The following is a 17,280-nucleotide window of genomic DNA, read 5'->3' as shown; positions in this document are numbered from 1 at the left end:
GATTGGTTGGTTCGATGACCGATTATTTCCCATAATACTGAGCCCAGTATTAAAATGATCCCTAGAAGTTTATTTTTTCACGTTAGGTCTGGACTAGGTATGGGGTATTAGGGCGGCCTTTCCATTATCTCTCTCTGAAAAAAGCGATATTCTTCATTTCAGAATCCTGCGAGTGGTTTCATAAAAGGTCATATGAGCTGTATTACTAGAATGTCCAGACTCTGTAACTAATAATTGAGAGGACCGGAGGGGATATTGATGATATTTCTTTCCAGTTCCCATATCGCATCAGTGATTTTTAACCCGTTATTGTCCACGACATATTTCACCCCGCAAACTGTTGTTTAATGGAGGAATTTCCATGCGCAGCCCTGTCGTTTCCTATTCTGTCGTTTTTTTTTCCAGAACTGATTCCAATACAAATTTTGCTATGCATTTCGGTTCACTTGTGACATAAAGCTTTCGAGCATCGTTACGTTTCATGGATGATTAAATGTAAATACGACACGTTATGAATACAAACGTGGTCTCGTAGCTTGAAACAGTGTAGAGGCAGCGGAAATATTAATTTTTTTTTGGCGTCCCGTCGCATTATTAAAGCTCACATTTTTTCTCGTCATTTGTATTGGTTATTTTTTTTTTGGTAATAGTAATGCTTCATGTATCTTAATTAATTGACTCCTTCTCTGGCTTTTAGCCGGCCATGAAAATAAAACTTGTATTCAACAGTGCATACGTCCTAAGCTTTCAACGAATTTTGTAGCCTCCCATGAAGATGCCTTCAGACACACACACACACACACACACACACACACACACACACACACACACACACACAAGGCATCTTTATAGTAGGCTACAGAATATGCTCAAAGCTTAGGATGCATGTAGTTACGTATTATGTTCATTGTGATTTGAGTGAGATGGAGAGTTACTTGGAAATTCGTTTTTTCAGTTTCCTTTCACTTTTTTATTTAGATGTTTTTTCTGTGCATCACTGAGAATTTTATTCTACTTTGCGCTGTAGACTTTTTAAATGCTATTAGTGAGTTTGTGAAACCTCTTATGTATTGCTCTTCTGGAAGAGAAAGATATTAAATAAAAACCAAAACGGGACAATATTTTTTAGGATTACAGTGTGAAGATGTCTAAAATCTCACCTATATTATAAGCATTAATCTTAACTCTACAGAGAATTTTCAGGTAGCGTTTGTAATGCAGTTTTCACGTTTCTAAAAGTAGTGTCCAGTACATTACAAACAGGATTCAGTAATACAAAAATGGAGTCACCCCATCTCTTATAAAGAGATTCTGTGGAGGAGAGATCATTTCGTCTTGTTCCATTTTAGGGTCCCTGTCTAAACGCAGCGTCAGGGGACAAGAATTTTTTTCTTCTTTTTCTTTAAGAGCTTTTCAGTTTAATCTGATATGAAAGCATTATGCTCCAGCCATGAACCAGATGCATTACAAGGGCAAGGGAAGAGCCTTTCATATACTATTCTTACCTGTGGACATTTTTCGTGGAGGCTTTCATGTGCTGTTTTTTCTGCTGTTCATTGGAAGTGAGTTTATATTTGTATTTTAGAATTTTAGAGAAATTTGCTGATTACTTGTATACTTGCAGTTGAATGACTGTTTTCTACTTTATGCTGGCGTCGAAATTACCAAGGTTAATGATACCTCATTTGCATACGGTGGTTATTGGTAGACTTCACGAAAATTAAGGAGAACTAGAACACAGGTCTGACTTAGTATGGGAACAATACATTCTCAAGATCAGGTGGATCATTAGCTTAAGTCTTTAATAAAACACTAGTTTTGATTGAAAATAGCTTTGCCGTAAATTACATAATGAAGTGTTTTTGCCTCATTGTAATACCGTCTACGGAAAGGATTCTGCCTCCTTGGAAAATGCTAAGTAAAGCGCATGTTGCTTCACAAAAAACTTCTCATTGTTTGTTATGTTACAGAAAAGTTTCTTGTATGGTTCCTGTTAGGTCAGTGAAAAAATTTTTGGGTCATCTTGATCCTTAATTTCGGTTTTGGTCCCAAACCATAGGGAAAGTTGTCGTTGATATTCAGAAGCATATGTTATGAAATTACGCGACAACAATAAAATTGACAGGAAAAAATCCTCCCAAGTATACAATATACAGATTAAGAGGTCGAGGTTAGACAAAATATGAAAAGTAAATTCTACGAGAAAGAAACAAAGTGCAAATTTCTCGTTCTTATTTAAAGAATACTACATTGGAACGAAATTTGATGATAAATCGGACGAGATAAAAGACTCTCTCTCTCTCTCTCTCTCTCTCTCTCTCTCTCTCTCTCTCTCTCTCTCTCTCTCTCTCCTATTGTGAATGAAATGATACCAGGAGCAGCCGCAGTGTTCGTTATTTTGTAGTTAAGAGACTTTCGACCATTTTACTCTGACATAAAAAGGAAAACACTACCCCAAGTTTTTGAATCATATTTCAGGAAATGATATGTTCCGCAGTGCCTCGCTTTCCATTGCACACACACACACACACACACACACACACACACACACACACACACACACACACACACATACACTGATTTAGAGATGGGCGCGTATGTTACAGGGATAAAAATTGAAAAAGCCAAGAATAGAGAGAGAGAGAGAGAGAGAGAGAGAGAGAGAGAGAGAGAGAGAGAGAGAGAGAGAGAGAGAGAGAGAGAGAGAGAGCGCTGATGTGCGAGTGTGTGTAGTGTGTAATGGAGATGAGAGAGCATAAAAAGCCAGAAGGAATATAAAGATGAAAGGACGAAGCGATATTGATTAAAAGGGGTAGAAATGGAACTGCATGAAATGAGATCGGAGGAGGGGTGGGAGAGCAACGGAGCTTGCTTTTGCTTCTGTTTACTTACCGTGTGCTTGTGCTTGTGTGTGTGTATTAACTTGTCTCTTTGTTTATTTGTATACACGGCTTGAGGTTCCTGGGCTGGGAAAGAGCACATTGAAGCTGATAAACAGAAAGTATCAGAAAAGGTAAAAGAGTGATAGAAATTTCCGTTGAAGAGTTCAACGTCTAAAGTGCAGTTTGCTGTAAACAGGTATAAGCCGTGGAATAGAAGTCCCAGCCTTTACCTGGAGTCAGTGATATACAATTCTGTATTATACAGTATATATATATATATATATATATATATATATATATATATATATATATATATATATATATATATATATATATAATATAATATATATATATATATATATATATATATATATATATATATATATATATATATATTATATAAATGTATGTATGTATGTTTGTATGTATGTGTGTGTGTGTTCCAGCATAACTCTGAAATGCATTGAGCAATTTCAACCAGACTTTGTATACATATGACTTACTTTCTGGAAAAGTACTGTAGGGGTAAAACATCGATAGAACCAAAGGGCACCAAAGGGGGTGGGGGTGGAAAGGGTTTCCCTGAAACGGGGCTGGTTCTGCCTGTAGACTTAGTAACTAAAAAAAAAAAACTACAAATTTATCATACCTCATTTCGGTATACATTGTGATTTGCTGTCTGGAAAAGAATACTGTACGGTAAGACATCACTGGCACGAAAGGGGGTTGGGGTGGGAAGGGAGTGTCATGTGAAAATAACAGAAAACGACAGATATTAGTGTCTAATCCATAGTTTTCGAGGTCGCTAAGATGAAAAGCAACACTCTCGGTGCCCTTTAAGTCCAACTACAGCCTCGATAGGAAGAGGGTGTGAGAAGGGGTTAAATATAAAATGTAAAAAATGCTGGGCAATATAACTGAAGCAACTATCTTAACAGGAAAAGGAGAAAGAGAGAGAGAGAGAGAGAGAGAGAGAGAGAGAGAGAGAGAGAGAGAGAGAGAGAGAAATATACTTACTTTGGAGCGCGTTCCCAAGAAACTCCCAGATTCCAGTGAATATCCTCTTCTGTATGCACAGAATCATTCATTGTTTATAAAAAAACCGACCATCATAATCTTGTAGGTGTTCGCACGCAGGTATGGATTTAACCTTTAACAAATAGGCTTTGTAACTGGAGGATGGAGGAGAAACGATACACATAAGGCATGTGGTTTTTTATTTTTTTTTAATTTACTATGAAAATGAGGAGAAAAAGAGAAAAAATAAAAGTGATCATATTTATTCGCAGTTTTAGCATTATCGGTCCTACCCTGGTGATTTATGTATGTGGAGAATCTTGAAGAAAAGCGCTGTTGGTCGAATTGATACTCTTTCTCAGACTCCCTTCGATGTCTGGCTCCGTGGACTCATTAGCAGCTGTGAACCTCTACATCATTATCAGCTCAAGGGGCCAGCCAGATAATGTGTATCATATTACGTAATTACGTTTCCACGTTAATGATGACACGAGCCTCCACCTAAGAGCGCTTCGTATCGAAACCCTGGAGAGTGATTTATCCTCCTCTTTTGTGATGCGCCGTTGTGAAGCGAGAAGTCCAAAGCTTAATGGCCAATTGTTCGTCTCTTCTGGGAGAGTAGGATCTCGGAAAGCATATGTTTTGATCATTATTCTAAGCTCGGATTTTCCTTGGCCCCATTTTTTCCAGTTATTTGAGATTTTACTTTTAAAGGCGGATAAATCATTATCCATAAATGGAAAGCGGTAAATGCCTTTGCGTATGCATGCACATATCCATACATGCATACATATGTACATAATACATATATGTCTTACACGTGTGCTTCTAACCTAATATAATATAATATATATATATATATATATATATATATATATATATATATATATATATATATATATATATATATATATATATATATATATATATATGTGTGTGTGTGTGTGTGTGTGTGTGTGTGTGTGTGTGTGTTATGCACGTATGTATGTATGCATGTATAAACTTACTCCAATCATGTTCTTTCTATTTGACAAATGATTTGGTATAACTCCGTTATACCAGTCGGCGTGTAGGGGCATACCATTAGTCCGAGTTCTTGACGAGTATGCTGGGAGTCTAATGTGAATGCGAAAGTTTAAGAAAAAATTAAAATGAAGCTGGAAGGTAATCGCATCGTCCGACAACTGTTGTACTTGAAAATTCAATCCATCAGTCCCTCCCATCATAAAAGATGTTTGGGAACGTTTCCTGGAAACCATTTATGTATCTCCTTTAATGTGTTGCAAAGATGCTATTGTACTGTAAAAGGAAGATCCCATAGTGGCTCAGCCAATAATGTAAGCGGATGACTTATAATTCCAGAATCCTGGAAACTCGGGTACTGGAAGCCTGGGCGCCGAAAGCAGGCGGTATTCCAGATAAAAAATAATGTGTCATTCACATATCCATTATGTATACATAATAGAATTAGGTGCTGTGCATATGTTGATTTCTCTGGAGAAATTGATTCTGAATTTCATGAACGGATTTGGCTTAGCTTCTGTCCGATTGGCTTCTATGTTACAGGGAAATCGAAAGTATTTTTATCATGATCCATATCAGTGAATAAATCTTTAATATTTCATTCCGTGCACTCTAACATCTTTGTGTGAGAGAGAGAGAGAGAGAGAGAGAGAGAGAGAGAGAGAGAGAAGACTGTACAAGTAAGCTAGCGCCCAAGTTAGGTCAGGCAAAATGTGCAAATGTTAGCTGGCTGCCGTTTACGTATTTATTTAAAAATTTGGATCTAGGAAAAAATAAAAAGAGTTTGGAATATCTTCGCTAAGTATAACCTTATAGAGAGAGAGAGAGAGAGAGAGAGAGAGAGAGAGAGAGAGAGAGAGAGAGAGAGAGAATATTGCACAGGCGTGATTACCCGTCTCTACGAAACGTGTACGTAATGAAGACATTAATTTCTGATATTTATGTATTTGGAACACGTTCCTTGTTAGAAGCAAAATTTATTGCGTTTAACAGTTAATGTTTCAATTAAGTAGGGAACTTACAGCGAATGAGAACAAATGTAGAAAATACAAAACGAAACTGTTAAAGAAAAAAGTAAACTTAATGTCGCCTAGTCAATGTGGGGAAGGTCTGTCTTACTTGGAAAAGCTACCTTAATGTAATAACGGCCCATCATGGTGTAGCACACTTTTCTTCAGACTCCAATTTCCATCTTCATATTATCATTCTCTCTCTCTCTCTCTCTCTCTCTCTCTCTCTCTCTCTCTCTCTCTCTCTCTCTGTCGATGTTTTTCTACCTTCAGAGTATTTGGGTTAAATTTTGTCAGTAAGGCAACTTATTTCTTGATGTTAAATACCTTCATTATCACGATATTAATTTTTCAGTAATTGACTTCAGAACACACACACATTATATTATGCATATATATATATATATATATATATATATATATATATATATATATATATATATATATATATATATATATATATATATATATATATATATATATATATATATATATATATATCTATCAAACACCAGTGGCCACAGCCAGGTATACATCAATGTAACTACTACATTATATATTTTTCTTAATTAAATCAAAGGTTGGTTCATTTGTGATTACGAATTGAAAATGATTATAGTATAGTTACTGTTTGAAGAGTGATCACCAATTGACTGGTTTATTTTCGTTAATTGATTAAACGTCATCAATTAGGTTATCTTTTTCGGGCCATGTGTCAAGGTTGTTTAACCATGAAAGCAATCAATGTCACTACTAATTTTTTCTGAGCAATTCGGTGTTTGCTACCTGTGAAAAATTGTGTTGGAATATTTTTTTTACTGTCTAATAACATAATGGTGTTTTTAGTGATTTGGGCACAATTCAGTTTATTTATATTTAAAATTGTGGAGAATATGGACTTAACTAAACATAAAAAATGGTTCGTTCTCGTAAAAAGAGTATTGGAAAATAACCCCGTTTGCTGGAAGTACGGTGTCATTGTTGGCTGAGAACTCCCTTATATAATCTTACAAGGCATACTAAAGTTTCTCTCTCTCTCTCTCTCTCTCTTTCTCTCAAAAGAGATACAACACATCTTCTTCACATACAAGATATGTGATACATGGAATAAACTGCCACCAGTAGTTATTAACAGCAACAGTTTGGAAGAGTTCAAAAGAAAGCTAGAAAAAATCATTAGAACACTGTGAATTAACAGTAAAACCTGCTCCTAGAGATAAGTGAGCACATGATGTCTCCTCGGATGGACTAAAAAGTCCTTGATACATCCTAATCCTTGTAACTCTCTCTCTCTCTCTCTCTCTCTCTCTCTCTCTCTATTTATCCTTTCTTCGCTTTCGGACGCAGTTGTGTCTTTTATTCTTTTCGTTGTTAGTGAATAGAATCACCTCTGACGACTTAGTACGCTGCTTTAATTACTCACGGCCCAAGAGACACTTGAGGACACTTAATTACCGTAGACGGCCCCGTTCTCCTTTCGGCCTGATGTAATGCTCTCTCTCTCTCTCTCTCTCTGTATATATATATATATATATATATATATATATATATATATATATATATATATATATATATATATATATATATATATATATATGTGTGTGTGTGTTTGTGTGTGTGTTTGTGTGTGTGTGTGTGTGTACATAATACATGTATATGTAAATATATGTATATATATATATGTATATTACAAACAGTGTATATATATGTGTGGTCGTTTTCAAGTGTTGCTAGAGTATCCTTGCCAGCTGGAGTACCGAGTTCGATCCCATAAGACCAACAAAAGTGATTTAGTCCTTATTCTTGTAAAGTCCACTGTGTTTCTGTTGGCTTGAGCAGTGAATTAGGCGCGCTGTACTTAGTAACTGTCAGCAGTGAAGGGCAGGAGGCTAGCAGCTTCTTCTTAAAAGATTTTAGAAAACCCGGAAGTCTTAGCACCTTCCGGGATAATTCCTTCATGCATTTATATATATATATATATATATATATATATATATATATATATATATATATATATATATATATATATATATATATACATACAGTATATGTATACTGTATATATTATATATGCATATTTCATATATAAATATATATTCTTAAATATAATTTATATTTATATATATGTATATATATAAAAATATATATATATATATATATATATATATATATATATATATATATATATATATATATATATATATATATATATATATATATATATATATATATATATATATATATATGTATAAATTTTAAGTAAATATTCTCTGAAGTAAAAAATAATACAGGGAGGAAAAAAGAGGCGAAAGAATATGGGAGAATGAAGAGGGAGCCTCGTGTCTTACATCACGCTGGAGTTATGATCCATTTTCCAGGCCCAAGATAATGGGGATGACAATCTTATGAAGGGTTTTTATTCAACAAGTGGAGCATCCTTAGACGGCAACACCGTTATCGCCCCCTTCCCCCCCTCCCCCGTCGTCTCCTTGGTTTAGTAAACTCCTCGGGTATGCCCGTGTGCTTTTCTACGTAAACAAGCGAACGTACTATAATGTATGTAAATATGTGTCTACAAACTTACATTGTGTAGGGTAGTGAGCGAGCATGGGGTTTGGGGGGGCGTGGGGCAGGCTTTTGTCTCTGATATAATGAATATAAAGCGTAAATAATCTAGAAAGTGTAAGTGAATATGTCTGGCCTGTATCTGTGCCTTACGCAGGCGGGCACATACTATATATATATATAATATATATATATATATATATATATATATATATATATATATATATATTTATTTATATATATATATATTTATATATATATATATATATATATATATATATATATATATATATATATATATATATATATATATATATATATATATATTATATATAAATAGTATATTCAATATATATCAAGGCACAAAACAGGCCAGACATATTCACTTATATTTTCTAGGTTATTTACACATTATATTCAATATATATCAAAGACAAAAACCTGACGCCCCCAATATATACCCTTATATATCGCTACTACCCTACACAATGTAAGATTTATATATATATATATATATATATATATATATATATATATATATATATATATATATATATATATATATATATATATATATATAAATTTCTCCACAGAGAAACAGATGTTTATTGAAAATTTAATTTAAATGACGTGAGACCAAGAAAGACAGTTAACAATAGGGAGCTTGTCTTAAATTGTATGGCAACAAAGGCATTTTTTTTCTCTCTCTCTCTCTCTCTCTCTCTCTCTCTCTCTCTCTCTCTCTCTCTCTCTCTCTCTCTCTCTCTCTCATAAATGCAATTTTTTTTGTTCGCTGGTTATGGTGCCTTGATATAGTTTCCTCTCCATGACTGACAACTTCCCTAGTTTTAGTTTATCGTAATATGCACTGCATTTTTTTATAAGTGTATTTTATGTATCATTTTTCTGATTTGTTATCTTGGTATAAATTTAATCCGTCTAAGCAGTGGCATATCCGATTTATTATAAAAATTTCAGTGTTCCAATAAATGATAAAATCTATCAATGCTACTTGATATTCGCTGTTTGTTTCTGTTTGACAACCTAGCTAAGAGAAGACATTATTCTTGCTTTGAGATGATATTGAAGATATTCAGGGGGTATCATCTCATGCAAATTTGTATAAATTAATGGATATGCATATTATCACCATCATCATCATTGTCTTCAACGCCATGCGACGCAAAGGGCATCTGTGAAGTTCCGCTTCTCCCGTCTTTCCTGTGCTTTCACTTCACCAAATCTCCACCATCTCCTTCCACAGTCCTCATCTAAGGACATCTGGGTTTTGTAACTTATCTGGTGCCCTGGGGATCCTGACGGACACTGTCACGTATTGCTGTAGCCGGAGTGGTGCAAAGACTATGCCAAAGTTGTATAATAAATATCTCAGTGTGTATATATATGCAGCGATATACACCTATTTTTATTCTTATTTTTTTTCCTTACACTCCGGTTCACCAAAAAGTGGTCTCTTCAGGAGAGCTACCATTCCGAGTTTCTTTAAGTATATTTTTGTGATAAGTCTTTATTCACGGATGTTCAAGGGACACACACACACATATATGTATATATCTCAAGGCACTTTTTCTAGTACGTATTTAAATCTGCTGTTAAGTATCGTCTTCAGTTACACAACATTGCGCTTATTGTTATCGCATCACGTTGTTTATGTATGTATGTATATACGCATGTATACATGGATGTATGTATATGTACATATAAATGTACATACATATTCATATACCTGTATTGACTTTATCATCAGTTTTCTAACATTACTTTTTGGGGGGTTATCTACCTACGTTCCTCTCCGCTCTTCATCCGCCTCCGCTGCATCATGTGTCCGATTTTTATAAGATTCTTGCCACGTTGCATCCCCTCCTAAATCTTGATTATTCCAAATGGGCTGCTTCCAAGGGCGCCCCTGTTACATTCTGACCTGAGGGGGGAGATTAGATGACTCTACGTTACTTCACACTGAACAAAATACGTTGGAAACTCACATTTGAATATTTGTCCATTTCTTAGCGTAGTGTCCCAGTATTCAGGGCTTATGGTACTTCGCAAGTCACATGTTTTTTGGACTTCTTGATTACGCTAAAGATTTTCGCCTGTTCTTGGATTCTGATTTGTCTGTGTTTGATGTTTTCGTTTCTTACCTTGTTTTACAGAATGTGTCTAGTTTATTCTTCTGGTTTGTAGGTCAAGTCGTTTATTCTTTTGGTTTGTAAGTTAGGTTTTCTTTTTTCTTCTTAGTGTGTCCTTACATCTAGTTTTTATTTATAATCGTGTGTCTAGTTTTTTCTTTATTTTGTTGTGTACTTATATATTTTTTATTTTGTAATTTATCCATAGTTTTTTGTGTTTTTTTCTGTCTATTTTTCCTGCAGTTTGCCAATCAGTAAACGGGACGTGTCGCCTTTAAAGATATTTTAGGAGTCAGGTCGGTCTTCAGTTCTCCATGGTATAATTAATTCAGTGACCAAAGCGTTTAGACGAGAGAAATTCATTCATATATATGAAGGCTTCCTAAGACTTCTTATCGTTCTGCCGAGTGTGTTTGTAAAACGTATTTCCCAAAAAGATCCGCTTTTTTTTTTTTTACATTAGTGTATTCACAATTTTCCATCACACGACGTCTTGTACTCTTATAGGATGGGGTTGAATCTTTATTGTGAGGTTGCTAACCCCATGCCCTTATTCATCCTGGCTGGAACCCATCACAATCGACTAACTCTCAGGTACACCATTCACCGGTAGGTTAACAGTGATATGATGGACTGTAACAGAATTTGTAAAGCTTTCTGTCTCACTCGGGAATCGAATTTATTAATCATCCTTTATTTCCGTTGTTTTGCATTACATCCACGTTATTTTAGCATTCATAAGTAATCCGTCCCCAGTAAAGTCTTAATTCCTTTCACGATTGGTGTACCTTTTATGGTTCAATACAGAATAACACCGAAAGCTGGTTTGTGTCGAAAATCATTTCATGCGCAAGTTCCTTTTAATTGTACGAGGCCTTGGTATTTGACTAAATGACTGAATACTTCGAATTCTGTTGTGAGCCAGAATATTCCAAATTTTTATGATGGTTCGAATATTTCCTTTCTTGTAGCACGGCTGAATGTCCTGTAGTGAACGGTCAATGCTTTCTTTGTAGTAAGCTGAATGTTTCCTATTTTGTAGTAAGGCTGAGTAGTTTTGATTCTGTAATGGGTCTGAATATTTCATATTCCGTAGTTAGGAATGTTTTGTTCAATTTTATAGTAAGTCTGAATATTCCCCCCCAAAAAAACAATATCCATGTGTTAGTATATCTTTTTATTTTTGCGTTTGTATAATTTGATTTTTCAACCTGTTAAACGTTATATACAATTTATTAATTATCGAACTCTATACAAGGGGTCTTTTTGTTTTGGTTTTAAGTACTTGGTAGGGCCTCACTAAATATGTGAGTTTACCTCAACGGCAACGGCCATGTTATTAAGATTTGTGCTTTTCACTTTTAAGAGTGAAGTGACAAAATATAAGAGATCATCAGACTTTTTTTTCGAAATTTTCTCTCTCTCTCTCTCTCTCTCTCTCTCTCTCTCTCTCTCTCTCTCTCTCTCTCTCTCTCTCTCTCTCTCTCTCTCTCTCTTTTCGCTGCAGATTTAATCCTCAGACAATGACAGATTTATTTCTCCAGTTTTCTCAACCACCATTTACTTTTACGTCTGGATTTATTTCCACAGAAGCAGCCACTGATGCTGTTTCTGGCCGTTAGAAGTCTTCTGGAAGTAGGGAAAAACCTTTCATTTTTGGATTACAGCAATGAGAAAGCGGCCAAATGTTGCTTGGTCTACGATCCCCCTCCCCTATGTGTTTTCCTTGGAGGCTGAAAAAAAGAGAAAAAAAAAATGCAACGCACACATACACGAAATATTTACTTCACTTTTCCTGGAAAACCTTCGTGCACGACTTTGTTTGTTGTTTATGTTTACGTTCGCGTGTGTGCTGTATGTTTGTAATTATGTAAGTGCACGATTTTGGTTGTGTAACCAGGTGCAGTATTTATCGATAACTGTGCGACTATATACACACATGCACGTTTTGGAAGAGCTGTGCACAGGAAGTTCGTCTTGGATTACCAGTTACAAGATAAATGGTGTGTATATATATATATATATATAGTATAAATAAATATATATATATATATATATATATATATATATATATATATATATATATATACAGTATATATATATATAATGTATATTATATATATATATATATATATATATGTATTATTCAAGCAGATCAAATCAGTGTCATATATATATATATATATATATATATCAAATATATATATATATATAATATATATATATATATATATATATATAATATATATATATATATATATATATATATATATATATATATATATAATATTATAAATGGAACGAATTGAGTAAATAAAGGTGTCATTGAATCGATATCCTGATTGATATATATCATTAAGTAACGTAACATCAACAGTTATTGGTCATCGACGCCGACTTAACTCGCTGGAAGATATACAAGCATAATATGTCAATGTTTATCAAAGGATTCTCTCTCTCTCTCTCTCTCTCTCTCTCTCTCTCTCTCTCTCTCTCTCTCTCTCTCTCAACGTTTTTAGTCAGAGGGAGAGGGGTATACACTGAAGTAGGCTTGTCTCATTAATTAATCGCTGGTCCCTTAGAAAGACCGCTCAGGCGTTAGAACTTGAAAAGTGAAATGATGAATAGCCGATTCAGATCATTTTAGGATACTCGCGATGGATTATGGGAATTTGAGCTCATAACGGAAATGTACATGAATTTGGTAATAGTATAAGAGAGAGAGAGAGAGAGAGAGAGAGATGCTGGTGTTATCAATTATTGATTGCAACGAGCTAGATGGCATTATCAGATCTAACAAGTTATCCCCTACCCATAATTTTCTTCAGTCCTTTTTTATCTCTTATGTCAGACTTTAGAAAGAAAAAAAATGTTCCATCTGACTTTGGGTAGAAAAAAAAGTCAGTGAATAAAGTTTCCTCCGTTGTTATTGCCTTGTATTAAATGAGTTTGATCTGATTTCTTATTCAAGGCCCGTTGGCCTGAGTCCCACCTTCATGTAAACTGTCCTAGTTGTAGGATAAAAGTTGGAATATGTTACTTTGGCCAAATGGGGTGGAGCATGGCGTCCTTTTAAAGGAGATGAGCTTTCTCAATCTGTCTCAGGGGAATGAGCCTAATCTCAAGTCCTCTGATCTCACATAGCTTTGGAACGGGCCATCACAACATGGTCAACTATTCATGCCAGTGTTGAAATATATGAACTTTATGAAAGGAAAAAATCCCAGTTTTGCTCTTAATCCTTCCCCATAGAGTGATGACCCTTCCCCGTAGAGTGAGAGGATACACGTAACAGCCTATTTTTGGATATCTAGGTAATTTCATAAATGTTAATAACGCATTCTGTACCTTATTTTGTCGAGTTTTCACTGATTTGTACTAAGTTCCAAACATCTCGGAAAAACCGTCTGAAGATAACAAAAAGAATTTCCTCCTTCCTCAAGTAAAATATTAAATATGAACATGTTCTTTCCTTCTGTCAAGTCTCTTATAATTGCCAGTTCTCAGTCACAGTCATTCCTTTGGCAGCCGCCATTTCTGAGTCACGAAATCCACTTAATCTGCCTTAGCCAATCATCAGCATGATATTCACTCAATATATCTTTATTTCTCCGTCACAATTATTCAGTATTCAAGGGGTATATGAGCCATGAGTTGATACGCATTTCTCGTAGTTTCCATCCTTCCCGCATAAAATACACATTACTAATATCGTTCTGCGAATCTCTCGGTTGTCATTGTATCACAGCGAAAATCCAGCCAATAAGAAAACCTGAGACCTCGTCCTTGTCTGCTGCCAGCAGGTGTCGTTATCTGTCTAAGGCTCCCAGCACCTATTTGCCACTGTTAACAGCTGTCTGTTAAGCATCTGTCGGTCGCTGCCAAGTTAGGTTCCTCCGCTCTCTCCGAAACCATCGTCTTAAGACTTCTCGTCCGTTTTGGATTTCTTGATTGTTTTGGCCTGTTTGTTCTTTGGATTCTTTCCTGTGTTGATAATTTTGTACATTTGTCTGATTTATCCGTGGGTGCCTTAGAAATAATTTTTAGAAGTGGTACTTTTCTTTTATATTTCTTTGCAGGGAAACGGCGAAAGGTGGCAGGTTCAATATATGAACCCAAGACAAGGTTTTGCATATTGTATTGTTGCTTTGTGCACACGGAAATCTGGCTTTGCTGCTCTTATAATATTACTGTGGCTTTCTTTTTAGTTTCTCTGATTCAAACTTCAGTGCACTTGCGTTACTCAACTCGATGCCAAGAGTACTTCTGGTATATAAAGCTACATTTTCGATGCTACATAACGTCAGGTTCTAAACTGCATGGCACACACTGTTGTGACAGTAATTTACGGAAATCAATCTGTCAATCACTAGGTTCCCTAATTTTAAATCTTCCTGGTGTAGGTAAGGATATTAGGTTGCTCGTTCTCTCGGGCTTGGTATAGAAAATAAGACTATTTCCCCCACTCTCGCTTCAACGCTATTTCTGAGTTTTGAGGCTGTAATATTTTTTACTTTCTCTTATTATGTCCATCTTCATTCAAAAAAAAAAGAAAAGAAAAAACAACCCTATTTTTTTAATATTTTTTTTTCTTTTTTTTAGGTTCTCATTACATGATTATTTTTTAGAGAGTCCGTATAACTGTAAAACTGAATGGTCTTTTATATTATTTCGGAACTGGAAGCCTTCTCGCTTTGTATTTTCTAGGAAATGCTTTTCAGCTTCCTTACGGCACTTTCTTAATGGCCCCTTTCCCATATTAGTCCTTTTTTTTATCTGTTTGTCTTACCATTAGTGTGGTGCCCCTTCTTTGTTTCATAACAGCTTTTATATATTTTTTATTTCGTGCGGGAAAGAGAATGCTGTTGAAGAATGGATGAGATACAATCAAAATATAACATCTTATTTCCTGAGATGATATGCTCCCAAGAATGACCTGTCCTTTTTTCATTTAATTCCCAACAGGATGTGGCCTCTCTGATTATAAGATAATCCGAGCTGACTATTGAGTCGGGTTCCCCATTTAACAGGGCTCGATCGAACTTGCAATTTAAGTATTCTTCTCGTTGTTTATCTCTCTCTAATTATCAGGCTCTAACTGTGGTCTCTGTAATGGTGTAATCAAAGCTTTTAATCGGACGTGCATTTTGCCATTATATTTTATCTGGCCTAGCAGTTCCAAATTAAAAGCATGTAAGATATTTGCTGTTTCATTTATTGTTGTTAATGATTCCTTCAGATTTGATAGACCTATTCCTTGTTACTGCAAAATTCACGTTTTGGCAAATATATATTTTTTTTCATCTTTTATGTTTACATTCGTTATACATTTCTATGTACGGTCTTTGATGTCGTATTCTTTGAATCAGATTTCTGAAGTTTGAAGGTGTTTTGAAATATGGGAGTATTACTAATTTCATATTTTATCTTTTTTATTTTTTAATGTAACCATTTTATGCAAAGGTGGACACCAGTGAGAAACTAGAATAGCAAGCAATTGCGGTGGTAATATAGCGGAAGTTCTAACTTGAATTGTGCGTGTGTGTGTGTGTGAGAGAGAGAGAGAGAGAGAGAGAGAGAGAGAGAGAGAGAGAGAGAGAGAGAGAGAGGCGCAACAGATCAGTGGTCGGGGAAACTAAAGATAGAATAGTAACAAAATCCTTGTCTACTTCCAGATACTCCAGGGAAGCGATATGTATCATATGACATCTTGGAGTGGTAGCGATTCTCGTGGAGACTATCAAGTGATGAGAATTTTGGTAAGTCCTAAACTTGTTTGATTTCTTTTTACTTCACTTTTCTGTTCTACAACGGAGTAGTTAGAGAAAAATTTAATGGATTTTGGAAACTTGATGAGAAATGTGGTAAGCAGTTGTATCGTTTTATTAGTTGTGTGTTTTTTTTACTACATATTGGTATTCAAAAGCTGTTAATTTTTTAATGAAATGGATTTTGACAACGCGATGAGAACGTTGGTAAGTTGTATGCTTTTTCTTTTAATTTATAATGTCTTTTTCTTGCAATTTCACAAGACTGTTATTGACTGAATTATTTAGAATTGATTTAGTTACTGTCATTAACGAATTTGCAAGGTTCTCTTTTTATATTTAAGAGTATGTTTTTCCCTCTACTTTTCTATTGTATGATTGTATTGAAACATTAACAGAATGTCTTGATATGGTTTCGTAAGGTAAGGATTGATACTGAGAGCGGTCTGTATAACTAGAATACTGGGCAAAGAATGTCCTGTTTGATTTTAAATGTATTACGTTGACCGATAGCGTTGAAAACTAACGAGGATATTCTAAGAAGACTTTCAGGAAATCTGGTTCATGGTCCAGAGAATATTATAGCAAGACAGATATTAAACGTGACCCGGAAGCTTCGTCCAAGCTGTTTGCTTATTTGTTTATGTGGGAGAAATGCTAAAAGATTTGGGAAAGATTCGAGTTTAGTAATCTCCTAAATAAAGAAGATTAAAGCTTGTGGGAAGGTATTGAAAAGCTCCCCTATATAAAATTTTGTTATTTTTCTGGAAGTTCTAGAAAGGATATGTTAAAATTTGGTTGACATTTTTACGCTACCGACTTAGAATTTTTTGGGTAAAATTTAGTAAATCTGTAATAGTGGGAA

The 17,280-nt window shown here is 34.9% G+C and overlaps 1 protein-coding gene across 4 annotated transcripts in view; it reads left to right on the top strand.

Moving 5' to 3' along the window:
• LOC136839138 (43 kDa receptor-associated protein of the synapse) overlaps positions 1–17,280 on the top strand; it is a 555,854-nt gene that overhangs the window by 146,178 nt on the left and 392,396 nt on the right. For all 4 annotated transcript variants that reach the window (XM_067104812.1, XM_067104811.1, XM_067104810.1 and 1 more), the window contains exon 2: positions 16,323–16,406. The gene's annotated coding sequence lies outside the window, so the exon portion shown is untranslated. The remainder of the gene's footprint in view (positions 1–16,322; positions 16,407–17,280) is intronic.

Source organism: Macrobrachium rosenbergii, chromosome 6 (assembly GCF_040412425.1).
Source record: "Macrobrachium rosenbergii isolate ZJJX-2024 chromosome 6, ASM4041242v1, whole genome shotgun sequence".
Classification (NCBI taxonomy): domain Eukaryota; kingdom Metazoa; phylum Arthropoda; class Malacostraca; order Decapoda; family Palaemonidae; genus Macrobrachium; species Macrobrachium rosenbergii.
The sequence above is the reverse complement of the archived record's forward strand: the minus strand, read 5'-3'. Positions and strand labels throughout refer to the sequence as shown.